This window comes from Manis javanica, chromosome 9 (assembly GCF_040802235.1).
Source record: "Manis javanica isolate MJ-LG chromosome 9, MJ_LKY, whole genome shotgun sequence".
In the NCBI taxonomy this organism is placed as follows: Eukaryota; Metazoa; Chordata; class Mammalia; order Pholidota; family Manidae; genus Manis; species Manis javanica.
In genome coordinates, this window is record NC_133164.1 from 70,435,771 (window position 1) to 70,452,678 (window position 16,908).

At 45.4% G+C, this 16,908-nt stretch overlaps 1 protein-coding gene across 6 annotated transcripts in view; it reads left to right on the forward strand.

Moving 5' to 3' along the window:
- Positions 1-16,908, forward strand: part of DTNA (dystrobrevin alpha) — a 385,540-nt gene that overhangs the window by 202,688 nt on the left and 165,944 nt on the right. The window lies entirely within an intron of this gene.

Genomic DNA, 16,908 nt, shown 5'->3' on the forward strand with positions numbered 1-16,908 from the left:
GCCAGTGAGCCACCACGATGGACACAGCATGTCACCCCCGACCCCAGGCGCACAATGATATGAAGCATGTCACCCCCCAACCCCTTGCACGTCCCACAGCACTTTGAAGTCTCCTCTGGCATAAAACATTTGCACCTCAACAAAATTACTCTAATATAAAACCTTCCTGTTCTCTCCCAGGTGCTCCCTACAGTACAAGGGGTAAAAGGGTCTAAGAAGCAGGGCTTGTAAATCTCTGCCTTAAACACGGTTCTGAACCGCATTCCTTCTGATAAAAGGGCTCCTTTGAGGTTTTCCATATCACCAGCTCTGAGGCTGTTGTGTGGAGGGCTGTCACTTGTAAGCATGAAGGCTTTTCAGTAAAATAGTATTAATCCACTTTCTGAGAGCCTCTAAAGGCCTTCATACGTCTGACTAACAGCAAAGGTCAGAGTCTAGTTCATCTTGTAGTTGCCTTCTCAATGAAGTTTTCAGGTCCTTTTCATACTCACATGGGCTGTTCGTGCTTTCCGTACGCCGACCACAGTGAGTCGCGGTGCCTGGGGCCCAGTGGAGGCATGTCCAGGAGCCCAGAGAATGTGAATGAATGACCAAAACACTGTACTGGTTTCAGTGGGTGACCTGGGCTGTGATTCTGCCCCAGCCGTACCAGAGGTTTCTAAGGGTTTGTCAAACAGTGGCTTTCTCAGAAGTAGCTCATTAAGTCATAAAAATGAGAATTAGCATTTATGGTTTGATAGGGGGAAGAGAATGGCTGGAGAAGCAAGAGACTGAATCCTGAAGCCTTTGATGCCCTTTCTACAGAATACAGAGTGAAACGTCTTCTAGGACTCACTCTAAATCAGCATTTTCCAAATGCTTATGAGTTCGTTTGATCAGCTTGGGGAGGAAAATGTTTCAGTATTTTTTCATTCTTTGATAGTATTGTCTTTTTCAAGTTGAGTTTCTGAGGATTCTGAAACATCTCTACCCCCTTTGTAAGGCCATTGTTTTAAAAACAAGGTAGAAGCAGAGGAATAATGGGTGGAAAAAGAGGACTTTTAGTTGTATGACAAACTTAATGCATAAAATTAAAAAAATACCTGATTCCTTCTGAAGAAAACACTAGCACCAACTCAAAGTGCATCCATGTAACATCATTCAGTTCTAAGTGGGCCTCTTGCTTGTACACGTGGGCTTCCAAGATCCCACCATGAAATATTGCTCCTGGTTAAAATATTTCACTTAAGTAAAGGGGAAGGGGGACATTACATTTTTATGAAAACAGCAATGGATGTACTACTGAATTGAAAGCAAAATTAGCATGAGTTTTTAAGGGGAAATAAGACATCAAAGAAATGCCAGTGTTGGAAATGATCCTGCCGTCAGGCCCCCGCCCTCATCCTGCTTCGCCCCAACGAGGAGGGACTGAAGAGGTGCACCGGACAGGCTGCACACTGCAGGCCTTGGAAAGAGAGCAGCTTTATTTAAACAGGGCAAACGTCACTGCTCACAGCAAAATCATTTGTGTGGCCTCTGCCCTTCCTATCAACAAGACAGAAACATTATCTGCCACCATTTCTTGACCTGCCCTGAAGCAGCGGCTCTCAGCTGGGGCATCTTCCTCGCAACAGACATTTGGCGACATCCGTAGACGTTTTTTGATGGTTCTGCTTCAGGGGTGGGGAGTGGGTAGGATGCTGTAAGCATCCCGTAAGTGGAAGGCATGGTGCTGCTCAAGATGGTCCTGCAGGAAACAGTTCCTCCGCCCCAGGTCGTCAGCAGTGCCAAGGTTGAGGACCCTTCCCTGAGGCGCCAGGAGCCGCAGTCCCTTTGGGCCAGGCGCACTGTGTGCCCTCCCTGTGTGCTGCCGCTTTGGTGCCTGCTGCCATCCATGGAACCAGCGCCCTCCTGTTTAGGTGGTGAAACTGAGGTTCAGACGGTTAAGTGACTTGCTCAAGGCCATGCAGTCAGCAAGCAGTGGACCCTGAACCCAGATAGGTCAGCTGCTCTCAGGTCACTAAAGCGCCTCTGTTCCCAAACACCGAATCAGCTGCCCTTTGTGCTTCCGGAACCTGCGTCGCCAGGGGCCATGTTAAAATGCACACGTGGTGTGGCCCATCGCCCACACCCAGGGCCTGGATGAACTGACTGGGCTCTAGGGATGTGGACTGGATAGGAGGAAGTAACATCATTAGAAGGGGGCAAAGGTTTCCTGAGAAGGAAATTTCACTTTTAAAAGCCCCTCTTTGGAAGATAACTTGACAGGGAAATTGGGACTCCAGGACATGGGGTGTGGAAAAGGCCACCTTGTGCCCCGAAGGTGGGAGTGTATGAAACAGTGCCTGAGGGCACAAGCCTAACAGGAGGAGGTGCACTCCTGGTTTGGAGGAGAGGGCGGGCCAGCTTCTCCGGCTGCGCAGGTCACTCCCTCCTGGCTGCCTGCCTGTGAAGACAGCGAGACCTGGGCCGTGTGGAAGCCCCAGACAGGTGATGATCCACACAGGCAGAGGACTCGCTTTCACCAAAGCAGAACCTGGTCCTCACCTGGCTGGTGTGCACTGCATGTCCCAGCAACGCCGGATGCCCGCTGTCCTCATCCCCCACCCTTTCCCTTCCTTCCTTGAGTCTCTTTTCTGAGTAAGGAGACTTTCTCAGAAACTATGTGTGAATTTCCTGGGGCTGCTATAGGAAGTACCACAAACTCAGGGGCTTCAAACAACACAAACTTATTGTTTAGGCATCTGAGAAGATTCTTGAAAAGCGAAGCAGGCCACTCTCATGCTGATGGCTCTGGAAGAATCCATCCTACCCCCGCAGCTTCCGGCCCCAGCAGTCCTGGGCCTGCCTGGCCTGTAGCTGAATCTCTCCAGTCTCTGCCCGTCTTCACACGGCCTGGTCGCTGTGTGTCTTTCTCCCTTTGTCCTCTTATAAATGTATCAGTCACTGGATTCAGGGCCCACCTAAATCCTTAACTCATCTTAATCTTTAACTAATCACATCTCCAGAGACTGTATTTCCAAACAAAAGGTCACATTCAGAGTTGTTTGTGAATGTGAATTTTTGAAGGACACTGTGGGTAGGAGTCAGGGTTCTTCATAGAAACAGAACCAATACGGTATATATACATAAGGAGATTCAGTATGAGACATTAACTCACACGGTGATGGAGGCTGAGATGGGCTCAGGTCTGCATCCAGAGTCCCGAGAGCCGGTGGCCTCCAGTCTGGGTGCAGAGGCAGGAGACCAGTGCCCCATCTCAGAGGCTGTCAGGCGGAGGAGCGGATTCACTCCTGTCCAGAGTCCCTTCTGGCAGAGCTTCAGATCAGACAAGCCTCACCCACACAGGGACGGCACCTGCTCTGCTGAAGATGCCGATTCACATGTGAGTCTCACCCAGAAACACCCTTTCAGACATGCCCAGAAAGTGTTTAATTAAATACCTGGGTCCTCGTCTCAGGGGTGTGGGGGCTGCAGTGGCGACGACTGACTGCAGACCGTTCTTGGCAATGTGGGAGAGCGGGTGTTGGGTAGGTTAACAGCAAGCCCACCACCTGTATCTCCATATAATTCTTTTTTTGTGAGACAGACCCGTCCATACTCTTTGTGCTTCATGTTTGCAAGTGACAGGAAAAATCCTTCATGCACTTTAACAAAGCCGGTGGCTGGGCCTCAGGGAGGGGCTGCCCAGGGCCTCGTCTCCTTTCTCTGCTCTGTTTTCCTCTGGTGTCGGATTGATAATTGATCAATGCAGTGATGGGGAAGAGCCACCGGCATCTCCCAGCTGGATCCCCAAGAAGGAAGAAGCATGGCTGATTCCCACAGGCCCCTGGTGGGCGTTGCTCACGTCCCTGCGACTCACGCCTTCATTCTCCATCACTGCAGCGTACCGATCAATGCTCCAGTCACTGCCTTTCTCTATGCAGAGAAAAGTCCCCCAGTCAACCTCAGCTGCTGCTTCTCTGACCACGGGAGCTGGCGGCCAGTGTCCTCAGCCAGGAGTGGCACAAGCCAGCCTCTGAGGCCGCATGCCGGCCCTCCCGCCCATTTGCTCCGACCTCCATGTTGGCGGGCCTTAATGCTCGTTGCGGGACCCCTTGGTCCAGATGTTCCTTGCTGCCTCTTGACCCCTGTCCTCACGCCCCTCCCACCTGCTTGGGTCCCCTGCCCCTTTGCCTTCTGAGGCCCTTCAACCCCTGGGCATGACCCTCCGCCCATCACATCTGCCAGTCAATAGCTGAGCCGCGGATGGACCCACTCCCCTGACTTGCCTGTACTTTCATCTAGTTTTCTGAGCTTTGTGGAATAAAACCACCCAGCTCAGCACGCTAGACGCATGATACCCGTTTCAGAAGTGCTCACGGCACTCCATGGCCACCGTGCTATTTCCAGCAAGCTCGCTGTCCTGCTCTGCACTGCGAATGGGTCAATATTTCCCCGCTTGCATCAAACTTGTCTCCAATTCCTTGTTCTGAGCTGGCAGTCTTGCTTCTTACTTGGGAGAGACAACAGAAGCCATCAGAGGGCTTCTTCCCATTCCCAGATACACAAATACACCTTCGCCTACCACCTGCATCTCCTTCTTCCTCCCTGTCATGGGAGAGGCAGTTCCCCTGTATCCTCTGCATCTGGGCCCCTCTGATCCTCTTAGGGACTGAGGGCACTTTCTTTCCCACGTCATCAGTCTCTCTGCTGCAGTGGACTGTGCTCTTCAGCATGTGACTATTTCCCAGAATCTCCTGTATTTGAAGCAGCCCCTTGATTCCATGCTGCCTCTCAGTTGGCTGCCCAACTTCTCCCACAAATCCAACTCTTTCAAATAAAATGTTATCACAGTCTGACCACTTCCTCACCCCCAATTCTTCTCCTGCCCCTCATCATTCTGTGAATGAGGGTTTTAGTAAGGTCATAATTATCTCCATCTTCCAATGCTAATGAATGCATTTCCACTCTCGTCTTACTCAGCTGGTCACTAGCTTTCATTTCAAAGACCACCCTTCCTTCCCCAAAACTCTGCTTTCACAGGAAAACACTCACAGGGCCCCCTCCTGCCCCAGGCCCTCCATTGGGGCATGCTTCTGCACACGCTCTTCTCTCCCTGGGGCTTCAGAAAAAAATCTCTTTAAATCTCTTTGTATCTACAGTCCCCACATGTGCATCTCCATCCCAGCCCCGTCTGCAGGGCCCCAGACCCATGTGACGTCGACATCGCTGACCAGTGGTCCCTAAGAACTCTCGGAGCCACCAGGCTCCCGCACACATGCCTCATCCCTCACAGCACTCCCTCAGCAGGCTGCAGCACCCGCCTCTGCATGCAGTGAGTGGGCCCCTGCTCACTTCAGAGCTGGGTGTTCTCCTTCTACCCTGTGCCCACTCCTGCTCCTGCAACTGCTCCCTGTCAGGCCTGCCTCCGAGTTGTACTTAAGAGGCTGAATTTCTCATCCCACCCTCAGCATTTAGTCCAGAATCACCAAGTGGCCCTCAGAGTGGTTTCACCTTATTCCCCCTGCCCCCTCACATCCATCCTGCACACAGTACCCACGTGCTTTTTAAAAATAAAAGTGGGTAGCTGCGGGAGGCACTCCCGGGACTGGTTGGGGCTGCGGGCTCTGGGCTGTGGGGGTCTGCTTCTTCCACTCCCCTTCGGCCCTCTTGTTGGTTTTTTGGAAAGCCCACACGGGGGCAAACCAGCAGTACCGGGGAGGCAGTTGTGCCCTGTTGCGAGGAGCGGAAAGGCAGGAGGGTACGAAGAGCCTCCCTCGTTTTGGCAGAAAAACTTTTTCTACTGTTGGGGAGTCCCAAAAATGCCACAACACCGAGAAAGGCTACAAGGAGTGAGCAGCTGATAAGCGTGATAATCTGAGCAAAGACATAAAGAACATATAGAAGCAAATCATGGAATAATATGCCACGCAAAGGAAATAATAAATACAAAGACCCTGAGGAAAAAAGACCAGAGGACAGGGGACAACATCCAGACCACATCCACACCTGCGAGAACCCAGCGCCTCGCGAAGGGGAGTGCTTTTTGGAAGTCTTAAAGGGGCAGGACAGGACATGTAGCCCAGAGGCAGGGAATCTGGGGATCTCTGGGCACTCTAACCCCCTGGGCAGCAGGGAGCACAGAGGCCCCTTATGGAGATAAATAGCCTCCCAGCCTCTCCCTCTCCAACGGGGCTCCACCATTTTGGAGGAGCAGCCCCAGCCAGGCCATGCCCACAGCAACAGCGGAGATAAACTCCATAGCAGCTGGGCAGGAAGCAGAAGCCCTGTCTGCGCACAGCTGCCAAGCACAAGCCACTAGAGGTCGCTATTCTCCCAGGAGAGGAAGGCCACAAACCAACAAGAAGGAAAGCTCTTCCAGCTGTCACTCGTACCAGCTCTGCAAACTATCTCTATCACCATGAAAAGGCAAAGCTAAAGGCAGACAAAGATCACAGAGACAACACCTGAGAAGGAGACAGACCTACCAGTCTTCTGAAAAAGAATAAAAATAAAAATCATGAACATACTGACAGAGATGCAGAGAAAAATGCAAGAGCAATGGGATGAGATGCAGAGAAAAATGCAGGAGCAATGGGATGAAGTCCAGAGGGAGATCACAGATGTCAGGAAGGAGATCACAGAAGTGAAACAAACCCTGGAAGGATTTATAAGCAGAATGGATAAGATGCAAGAGGCCATTGAAGGAATAGAAACCAGAGAACAGGAATGTATAGAAGCTGACATAGAGAGAGATAAAAGGATCTCCAGGAATGAAACAACACTAAGAGAACTATGTGACCAATCCAAAAGGAATAATATCCATACTATAGGGGTACCAGAAGAAGAAGAAAGAGGAAGAGGGATAGAAAGTGTCTTTGAAAAAGTAATTGCTGAAAACTTCCCCAAACTGGGGGAGGAAATAATCGAACAGACCACGGAAATACACAGAAACCCCAACAGAAAGGATCCAAGGAGGACAACACCAAGACAAATAACAATTAAAATGGCAAGGATCAAGGACAAGGAAAGAGTTTTAAAGGCAGCTAGAGAGAAAAAGGTCACCTGTAAAGGAAAACCCATCAGGCTAACATCAGACTTCTCGACAGAAAGCCTACAGGCCAGAAGAGAATGGCATGATATATTTAATGCAATGAAACAGAAGGGCCTTGAACCAAGGATACTGTATCCAGCACGACTATCATTTAAATATGATGGCGGGATTAAACAATTCCCAGACAAGCGAAAGCTGAGGGAATTTCCTTCCCACAAATCACCTCTACAGGGCATCTTACAGGGACTGCTCTAGATGGGAGCACTCCTAAAAAGAGCACAGAACAAAACACACAACATATGAAGAATGGAGGAGGAGGAATAAGAAGGGAGAGAAGAAAAGAATCTCCAGACAGTGTATATAAGAGCTCAATAAGCGAGCTAAGTTAGCCAGTAAGAAACTAAAGAAGCTAACCTTGAACCTTTGGTAACCACGAATCTAAAGCCTGCAATGGCAACAAGTACATATCTCTCAATAGTCACCCTAAATGTAAATGGACTTAATGCACCAGTCAAAAGACACAGAGTAATAATAGAATGGATAAAAAAGCAAGACCGATCTATATGCTGCTTACAAGATACTCACCTCAAGCCCAAAGACAGGCACAGACTAAAAGTCAAGGAATGGAAAAACATATTTCAAGCAAACAACACTGAAAAGAAAGCAGGGGTTGCAGTACTAATATCAGACAAAATAGACTTCAAAACAAAGAAAGTAACAAGAGATAAAGAAGGACACTATATAATGATAAAGGGCTCAGTCCAACAAGAAGATATAACCATTCTGAATATATATGCACCCAACACAGGAGCACCAGCATATGTGAAACAAATACTAACAGAACTAAAGAGGGAAATAGACTGCAATGCATTCATTTTAGGAGACTTCAACACACCACTCACCCCAAACGATAGATCCACTGGGCAGAAAATAAGTAAGGACACAGAGGCATTGAACAACACACTAGAACAGATGGACCTAATATACATATGCAGAACTCTACATCCAAAAGCAACAGGATACACATTCTTCTCAAGTACACATGGAACATTCTCCAGAATAGACCACATATTAGGTCACAAAAAGAGCCTCAGTAAATTCAAAAAGATGGAAATCCTACCAACCAACTCTTCAGACCACAAAGGCATAAAACTAGAAATAAATAGTACAAAGAAAGCAAAAAGGCTCACAAACACATGGAGGCTTAACAACACGCTCCTAAATAATCAATGGATCAATGACTCAATCAAAATGGAGATCCAGCAATATATGGAAACAAACGATAACAACAACACTAAGCCCCAACTACTGTGGGACACAGCAAAAGCAGTCCTAAGAGGAAAGTATATAGCAATCCAGGCATATTTAAAAAAGGAAGAACAATCCCAAATAAATGGTCTAGCGTCACAATTATCGAAATTGGAAAAAGAAGAACAAATAAGGCCTAAGGTCAGCAGAAGGAGGGACATAATAAAGATCAGAGAAGAAATAAATAAAACTGAGAAGAGTAAAACAATAGCAAAAATCAATGAAACCAAGAGCTGGTTCTTCAAGAAAATAAACAAAATAGATAAGCCTCTAGCCAGACTTATTGAGAGGAAAAGAGAGTCAACACACATCAACAGTATCAGAAATGAGAAAGGAAAAATCACGACGGACCCCACAGAAAAACAAAGAATTATTAGTGAGTACTATGAAAACCTATATGCTAACAAGCTTGGAAACCTAGGAGAAATGGACCACTTCCTAGAAAAATACAACTTTCCAAGACTGACCCAGAAAAAAACAGAAAATCTAAACAGACCAATTACAAGCAATGATACTGAAGCAGTAATCAAAAAACTACCAAAGAACAAAACCCCCGGGCCAGATGGATTCACCTCAGAATTTTATCAGACATACAGGGAAGACATAATACCCATTCTCCTTAAAGTTTTCAAAAAATAGAAGAGGAGGGGATACTCCCAAACTCATTCTATGAAGCTAACATCGCCCTAATACCAAAACCAGGCAAAGACCCCACCAAAAAGGAAAACTACAGACCAATATTCCTGATGAACGTAGATGCAAAAATGCTCAACAAAATATTAGCAAACCGAATTTAAAAATACATCAAAAGGATCGTACACCATGACCAAGTGGGTTTCATCCCAGGGATGCAAGGATGGTATAACATTCAAAAGTCCTCCATCAACATCATCCACCATATCAACAAAAAGAAAGACAAAAATCACATGATCATCTCCATAGATGCTGAAAAAGCATTTGACAAAGTTCAACATCCATTCATGATAAAAGCTCACAGCAAAATGGGAATAGAGGGCAAGTATCTCAACATAATAAAGGCCATCTATGATAAACCCACAGCCAACATTATAGTGAACAGCGAGAAGCTGAAAGCTTTTCCTCTGAGATTGGGAACTAGACAGGGATGCCCACTCTCCTCACTTATTTAACATAGTACTGGAGGTCCTAGCCACAGCAATTAGACAAAACAAAGAAATACAAGGAATCCAGATTGGTAAAGAAGAAGTTAAACTGTCACTATTTGCAGATGACATGATTCTATACATAAAAAACCCTAAAGACTCCACCCCTAAAACTACTAGACCTGATATCAGAATACAGCAAAGTTGCAGGATACAAAATCAACACACAGAAATATGTGGCTTTCCTATACACTAACAATGAACCAACAGAAAGAGAAATCAGGAAAACAACTCCATTCACAATTCCATCAAAAAAAATAAAATACCTAGGAATAAACCTAACCAAAGAAGTGAAAGACTTATACTCTGAAAACTACAAGTCACTCTTAAGAGAAATTAAAGGGGACACTAACAGATGGAAACTCATCCCATGCTCATGGCTAGGAAGAATTAATATCGTCAAAATGGCCATCCTGCCCAAAGCAATATACAGATGTGATGCAATCCCTATGAAACTACCAGCAACGTTCTTCAATGAACTGGAACAAATAATTCAAAAATTCATGTGGAAACACCAAAGACCCCGAATAGCCAAAGCAATCCTGAGAAAGAAGAATAAAGTAGGGGGGATCTCACTCCCCAACTTCAAGCTCTACCATAAAGCCATAGTAATCAAGACAATTTGGTACTGGCACAAGAACAGAGCCACAGACCAATGGAAGAGACTAGAGAATCCAGACATTAACCCAGACATACATGGTCAATTAATATTTGATAAAGGAGCCATGGACATACAATGGCTAAATGACAGTCTCTTCAACAGATGGTGCTGGCAAAACTGGACAGCTACATGTAGGAGAATGAAACTGGACCATTGCCTAACCCCATATACAAAAGTAAACTCAAAATGGATCAAAGACCTGAATGTAAGTCATGAAACCATTAAACTCTTGGAAAACAACATAGACAAAAACCTCTTAGACATAAACATGAGTGACCTCTTCTTGAACATATCTCCCCGAGCAAGGAAAACAACAGCAAAAATGAGCAAGTGGGACTACATTAAGCTGAAAAGTTTCTGTACAGCGAAGGGCACCATCAATAGAACAAAAAGGAACCCTACAGTATGGGAGAATATATTTGAAAATGACACATCCGATAAAGGCTTGACGTCCAGAATATATAAAGAGCTCACACGCCTCAACAAACAAAAAACAAATAACCCAATTAAAAAATGGGCAGAGGAACTGAACAGACAGTTCTACAAAAAAGAAATACAGATGGCCAAGAGACACATGAAAAGATGCTCCACATTGCTAATTATCAGAGAAATGCAAATTAAAACTACAATGAGGTATCACCTCACACCAGTAAGGATAGCTGCCATCCAAAAGACAAACAACAACAAATGTTGGTGAGGCTGTGGAGAAAGGGGAACCCTCCTACACTGCTGGTGGGAATGTAAATTAGTTCAACCATTGTGGAAAGCAGTATGGAGGTTCATCAAAATGCTCAAAACAGACCTACCATTTGACCCAGGAATTCCACTCCTAGGAATTTACCCTAAGAACGCAGCAATCAAGTTTGAGAAAGACAGATGCACCCCTATGTTTATCGCAACGCTATTTACAATAGCCAAGAATTGGAAGGAACCTAAATGTCCATCGATAGATGAATGGATAAAGAAGGTGTGGTACATATACACAATGGAATACTACTCAGCCATAAGAAAAGGGCAAATCCTACCATTTGCAGCAACATGGATGGAGGTGGAGGATATTATGCTAAGTGAAATAGGCCAAGCGGAGAAAGAGAAATACCAAATGATTTCACTCATCTGTGGAGTATACAAACAAAGGAAAAACTGAAGGAACAAAACAGCAGCAGAATCACAGAACTCAAGAATGAACTAACAGGTACCAAAGGGAAAGGGACTGGGAAGGATGGGTGGGTGGGTAGGGAGGGATAAGTGGGGCGAGGAAGAAGGGGTGTATTAAGATCAGCATGCATGGGAGATGGGAGAAAGGGGAGGGCTGTACAACACAGAGAAGATAAGTAGTGACTCTACAACCCTATGCTATACTGATGGACAGTGACTGTAAAGGGGTTTATAGGGGGGACCTGGTATAGGGGAGAGCCTAGTAAACATAATATTCATCATGTAAGTGTAGATTAATGATAACAAAAAAAAAAGCAGTTCCTGTGTGGTGACCTCCAATGAGTTCTACACAATGGTATAAAGGGCATATCAAAGTGTAGGCAAAGGGTTTGTTTGTGCTTATACAGAGGATCAAAGCCTAATTTGGCTAATCCAAAAATGAACTAAGATACGATATGAAAAACAACTCCCAACATCAGTACTCTCTGGAAGACTCATGCCAGAAGATGATCATCAAAAAACCCCAACAAAGATCCACGCACTGCTACAGGTGTAGATGCACTTATCCCACCAGTTCCTGGACTTGCCATGGGAATGAAGAAGGAGATTTCTAAGCTGGCCTGTGCATACAGTAAAACAACAAATTTGACTGGATCTACACTGTTGGAACTCAACCAAGAATTAGGAGAAGTGCAAATTGTATCTCTCCAAAATCTTACAACTACAGACTGTTTACTGTTAAAAGAACATATGGGATGTGAACAGTCCACAGGAATAGGTTGTTTTAATTTGTCTGATTTCTCTCAGACTATTCAAGTTCAGTTGGATAATATCCACCATATCATAGATAAGTTTTCACAAATGCCTAAGGTGCGTAACTGCTTTTCTTGGTTTCACTGGAGATGGCTGGTAATTATAAGTATGCTTTGGTTATGTAACTGTATTCCTATTATGTTAATGTGTGTGCACAATTTAATTAGTAGTTTAAAACCTATACATGCTGAAGTTACTATACAAGAAGATATGTCAAAGAAATAGTCAATCTTCCCATGTTTTCTTCCACCTGCTACTTCTATAGCTTTTCTTCTTCCTTCCTAATTACGACCCATAAATAGAATTCGTGCCTCATATCGAATTTACCGTGTATCACAATTCTTCCAAGTGGTAAAGATACCTCAAGACAAATGCTGGACATAGAAGCCACAGGGCATAAATCTGCAAAGAAGTAAAAAACTAACCTTTTCAAACAATAAGGCTTCTCTCTCACTTACCAACTTTACATTTCCATGTATGGCCCCAGAAGATGACGGGTTAGCCAGAGACGGGTAAGATTCCTCAAGGGAGGAACAACCTAAGACAGGCACAGTCGCAGGGGGTGCACCAGGTGAGGAATTGGGGATCAACAGAGGTGAGGCTTAGAACCTCCCCCCCGCGTTCTGAGTGAAATCTGCTGCATCTGTGGATGTTTTATTGCCCTTGTCTAGCTTGGATTAACACATAGTCTACAGGCACACACCTGAACATCTGCATTTGCTCTCTTACAACACTAAACTATGTTTTCTACCTTTATCATGCATCTACCTACCACTTCAGCATTTTATTAAAAATAATAATAATAAAGAGAGAAATGTGGTATCCACATATAAATCAAGTATAAAAATCAAACGAATATTCATATTTGAACTGACTGTTTATAGTTCATGATGCATGATCAAAACCGAAAGTTTCTGTGATGACTGCCCTTGTACTATTCACCATGTAACTTGTTCACTATGTAAGAATTTGTTCTCCTTGTAAGAACTTGTTCGTTATGCTTCAGAAGATTGGAGACTGAGGAAAATTAGGCTTGGGGTGGATTAATGATTATACATTGAGCATTGAGTCCCCTATACAGAATTTTATTGTTGTTAACAACCATTTGATAAAAAAAAAATAGGAGAGATGCCCTCCCAAAAAAAAAAATAAGTAAGTAAGTAAATAAATAAATAAATAAATAAATAAAATAAAGTACACACTTCCAATTGTAAAATAAGTAAGTAACCGGGATGTAATGTATAGCATAAGGAATATAGTCAAAATATTGTGTCAACTTGGTATGGTGATAGCAGGTACCTAGAATTATCATGTATATAAATGTTCAATCACTGTGTTGTACTCCTGAAACTAATGTAATACTGTATGTCAACTACCCTTCAATAAAAAATAATTATCTAAAAATAATAATAATAAAAAAATAAATAAAAGTGATCTTATGTTATTGTTGTGCTTAAATACCTTAAACTCTCCTGCTGCTCTTCAAGCAAATTCCAGAATCCCTAACAGGGCCCAAAGAGCCCAGACCTTGACCCGGTCCATGCCATGACCTCCGACCCTCACAGAGTGTGCCAGCCACACCAGCCTCGTGGCCCTTTGATGCCTCAGCCCCACGGGGACCTCCTAACGGCTCTTCTCTTCACCTGAAAGGCATCATCATTCTTCATACACCCTGTCCAATGGCACTTTCTCAGAGAGGATGGTCTTTCCTCAGACCCGGTTCCAAGTATGAACAGAGCTGATCATCCTGTGATGCCCAGAGAAGTTCTCAGAGCTTTCCCGTGGTCACGACAGTAACAGACAGCTCAGAATATTGAAGATCAGTTAGCGTGATGTCCTAGACCACAGCCTCCCTCCCAAAGGGAGTTCATGCTGGACACCGTGTTGGAGAACCTGCTTCCCCTACAGGCGGAGACCTGGACCTGCGCCTACTGTCCAGAATGCTGACACCCTGTATCCCTGGACCAAGTCCCCAGGCCCTTCCTCATCCCAGTCAGTCACTCATCATTTTCCAGACCCACCTGCCATGAAAAGAGTGTTTTTCTCTCTTACATAGAATGGCTTAGTTTCTCATCCATTCACCACTATCTTCCAGACTAGTCTGTGTACCCAATGGATCCAGTAAAGGTCATTCCAAAAAGAGCATTCATCTTCAAAGATTGCCAGGAAGTCCGTAGCCTCCCTCAGAAGGTGGGAAAGGCTGCAGTTTCAAAAGTAACAGTCAGTTTTAAAACCAAGCTACGGGTTCACTTAGAGACGGATATGAGTAGGCAAGCACATACATTTAACTGTGGTTGGTGGGATTATAAGTGATTAGGAAATATTTTTGCTCTTCTTTTTTATTGTTCTTCTCGTTTACTGAAGACACAAAGCCTGAAACAAATAAAACAAGTGGGGTTTGTGTTAATACTTTGTGTGTTAGTGCTCGCTGGTACTGACGCACGCTGATGCTCACCAATGCCCATGTGCACCCACACAGCTCCCGGGCTACCTCCCTTCCTCTTTATTGTGCCCTGTGTTCAGAGCTTTCTGTACTGTGTCCATCTCGAGTGTCACTGTGGGGCTGGAAGCAATGTAGGGGTCTGCGAGGAACTGAGTGGAACGATGTGGGTGAGGAGCCCGGCAACCCCGGGCAGGCTGATCTGGAGAGTCCCCCGACGTCCCATACAGGGGCCTCTGCGAGTCAGGTGGGTGGTCCCGCCGAGGAGCGTCTACCACCGCAGACACCCAGAAGGGGCCGGTATGCCTGATGCCTTTACATGATGGCTCCAGCTCCAGGAATTGCTGGCGGGACTTAGAGTCGGTCAGGTCACCTCGTGGAGCTAGTTTCCTCATCAATAAAACACAGTGTTTACTAAAAGATAGTTATGGTTCCTGCAGTTCTCACATTGCGTACTTAGATTCTCTTAAGCTTACAGGAATCCATTTTAAGGGGATAACCCAGCTATAACCAAAAACTTGTGTACAAAGGTATATCACTTAAAATGAGCAACCTGGCAAAGAATATATGTTTAACAGTTAGGGATGGCTAAATAAATTCTGACACATCCAAACAGTAGAATTCTATGCAACTATTAAAAAATACTTTCAAAGAATATATAATACCAGTGTGCTTATTTTACATAGCTTTTATTAAGCAAAAGAAAGTAATAGTCAAAAATTTCCAGGATTTTTAATATATAATTAAAAAATACATCAAAATGTTAATATTGGCTATCTCATAGTTGAAGTGTATGTGCATTATTGTCATTTCATAGATCTTTCTGTGTTTTTCAACTTCTGTACACTAAATGTGATATTACCTTTTCATGAGAAAACTGACAAGAGAAAGTATACCTTTTTATTTAATTTAAAAACCAAGTCAGTTTTTCACTAGGGAAAAATCCAGAATATAGCTGTATAATTCTGAATTTTAAAGAGATGAAAAATATAAACAAATTTGGGAATAGATTTCCATAACTGAAGAGGGCAAAATGATTCAGGGTGAACAATTAAGTCATCTGTAGGATATGTAGCCATCATTTCACAGTGTTATTGAAAATCACATTATTTATAGCACTGATAATACAATTCAGAAGAGGAGAGCATGTATTGAAAATATCTTAAGAATAAAATAGAACATCTTGATACTGAGTTACGCAAATTGAGATGGCTTGCAACAACAGCCTTGTTCTTTCGTAAGAAATTTCCGTGAGTAGAATAGATTCAAATCTGATTAATATTTTTCAGTTCAGCTGCTCAAAGCAGTCCAAGAAACTCTGTGCTTACAAAAATTGTTCAGCAGATCCATCTTTTTTTGTTGTTACTGTTAACAGGTTTTCTTACTTGATTTAAATTAGTGCCTAACAATAAAGCACTTTGTAGTAACATAAATAACAATTTTAAAATGTGACCTAAAAAAAACATTTGCAGAGGTCGTCTTGTTCTGGTTTCATTGCCGTTGGCAGCCCGTTTCTTTTGTAGCCTTGCCGCTGAATTCAAGCTCGTGACCTCCGACCGCCTTGCTGTCTTACGTCTGGGGAATGGGGCGCCCTCACACCTGGAGAGGGAGCAGGGGGAGAGTGGGCTTGTCAGCTGCCCCGGTCTGCGGGCACGCTCGGCAGGGTGGGTGCCTGGGGCGCGTTCAGCAGCGTCATGCCCCAGGAACTTCTGCTCCTAGGTGTCTGTGTTACGGGCTGAGCTCGTTCTCCTCATCCCTTGCCCCATCACAACAAGGGATTGAAAGGCAAGACACACAGCGAAGTAGAGCGAAAGTTTCATTGATTTACTGCATTCGGGGTGGGAGGCGCCGCTCCGACTGACGAGGTGGGGCCGCTTGAACGACGGGACCTCCAGCCAGCCGCCCGCGGCGTGCACGTCCGGGTGGGCGGCGGTCCGCGGGGACCTGGCCGGGGATGGGGAGGCTCTCCGCGCCAAGCCTTGGTCGCCTCCCCGGGGACCCCCGCCCTGGGGCTCGGGGGCCTCCCCTGGGGCCTGCCCGTCCCGGCGCTCACGCCCGTCTCCCTGCCCCTCCCCCGCTCCTGGCCGCTGGCGGCTCCGCAGCACTGGCCGGGCCACGGACTTCGTCCACACTGAGCACGATATTGATCTCAACATGTTCAAACGGGATTCGGAACTTCGCGGAGCCCGGTGCGTGACACTCGGTCCCGGAGGCTGGAGGAAGACGCCACAGGCGCCCCGACCTCTGACGGAGGACCTTTGTCGACCCCGTTGACGCTCGGGGCGCCGTCGGTGCCGCTCAGATGAGCGGGAGGTTCCTTCACACCGAGTGA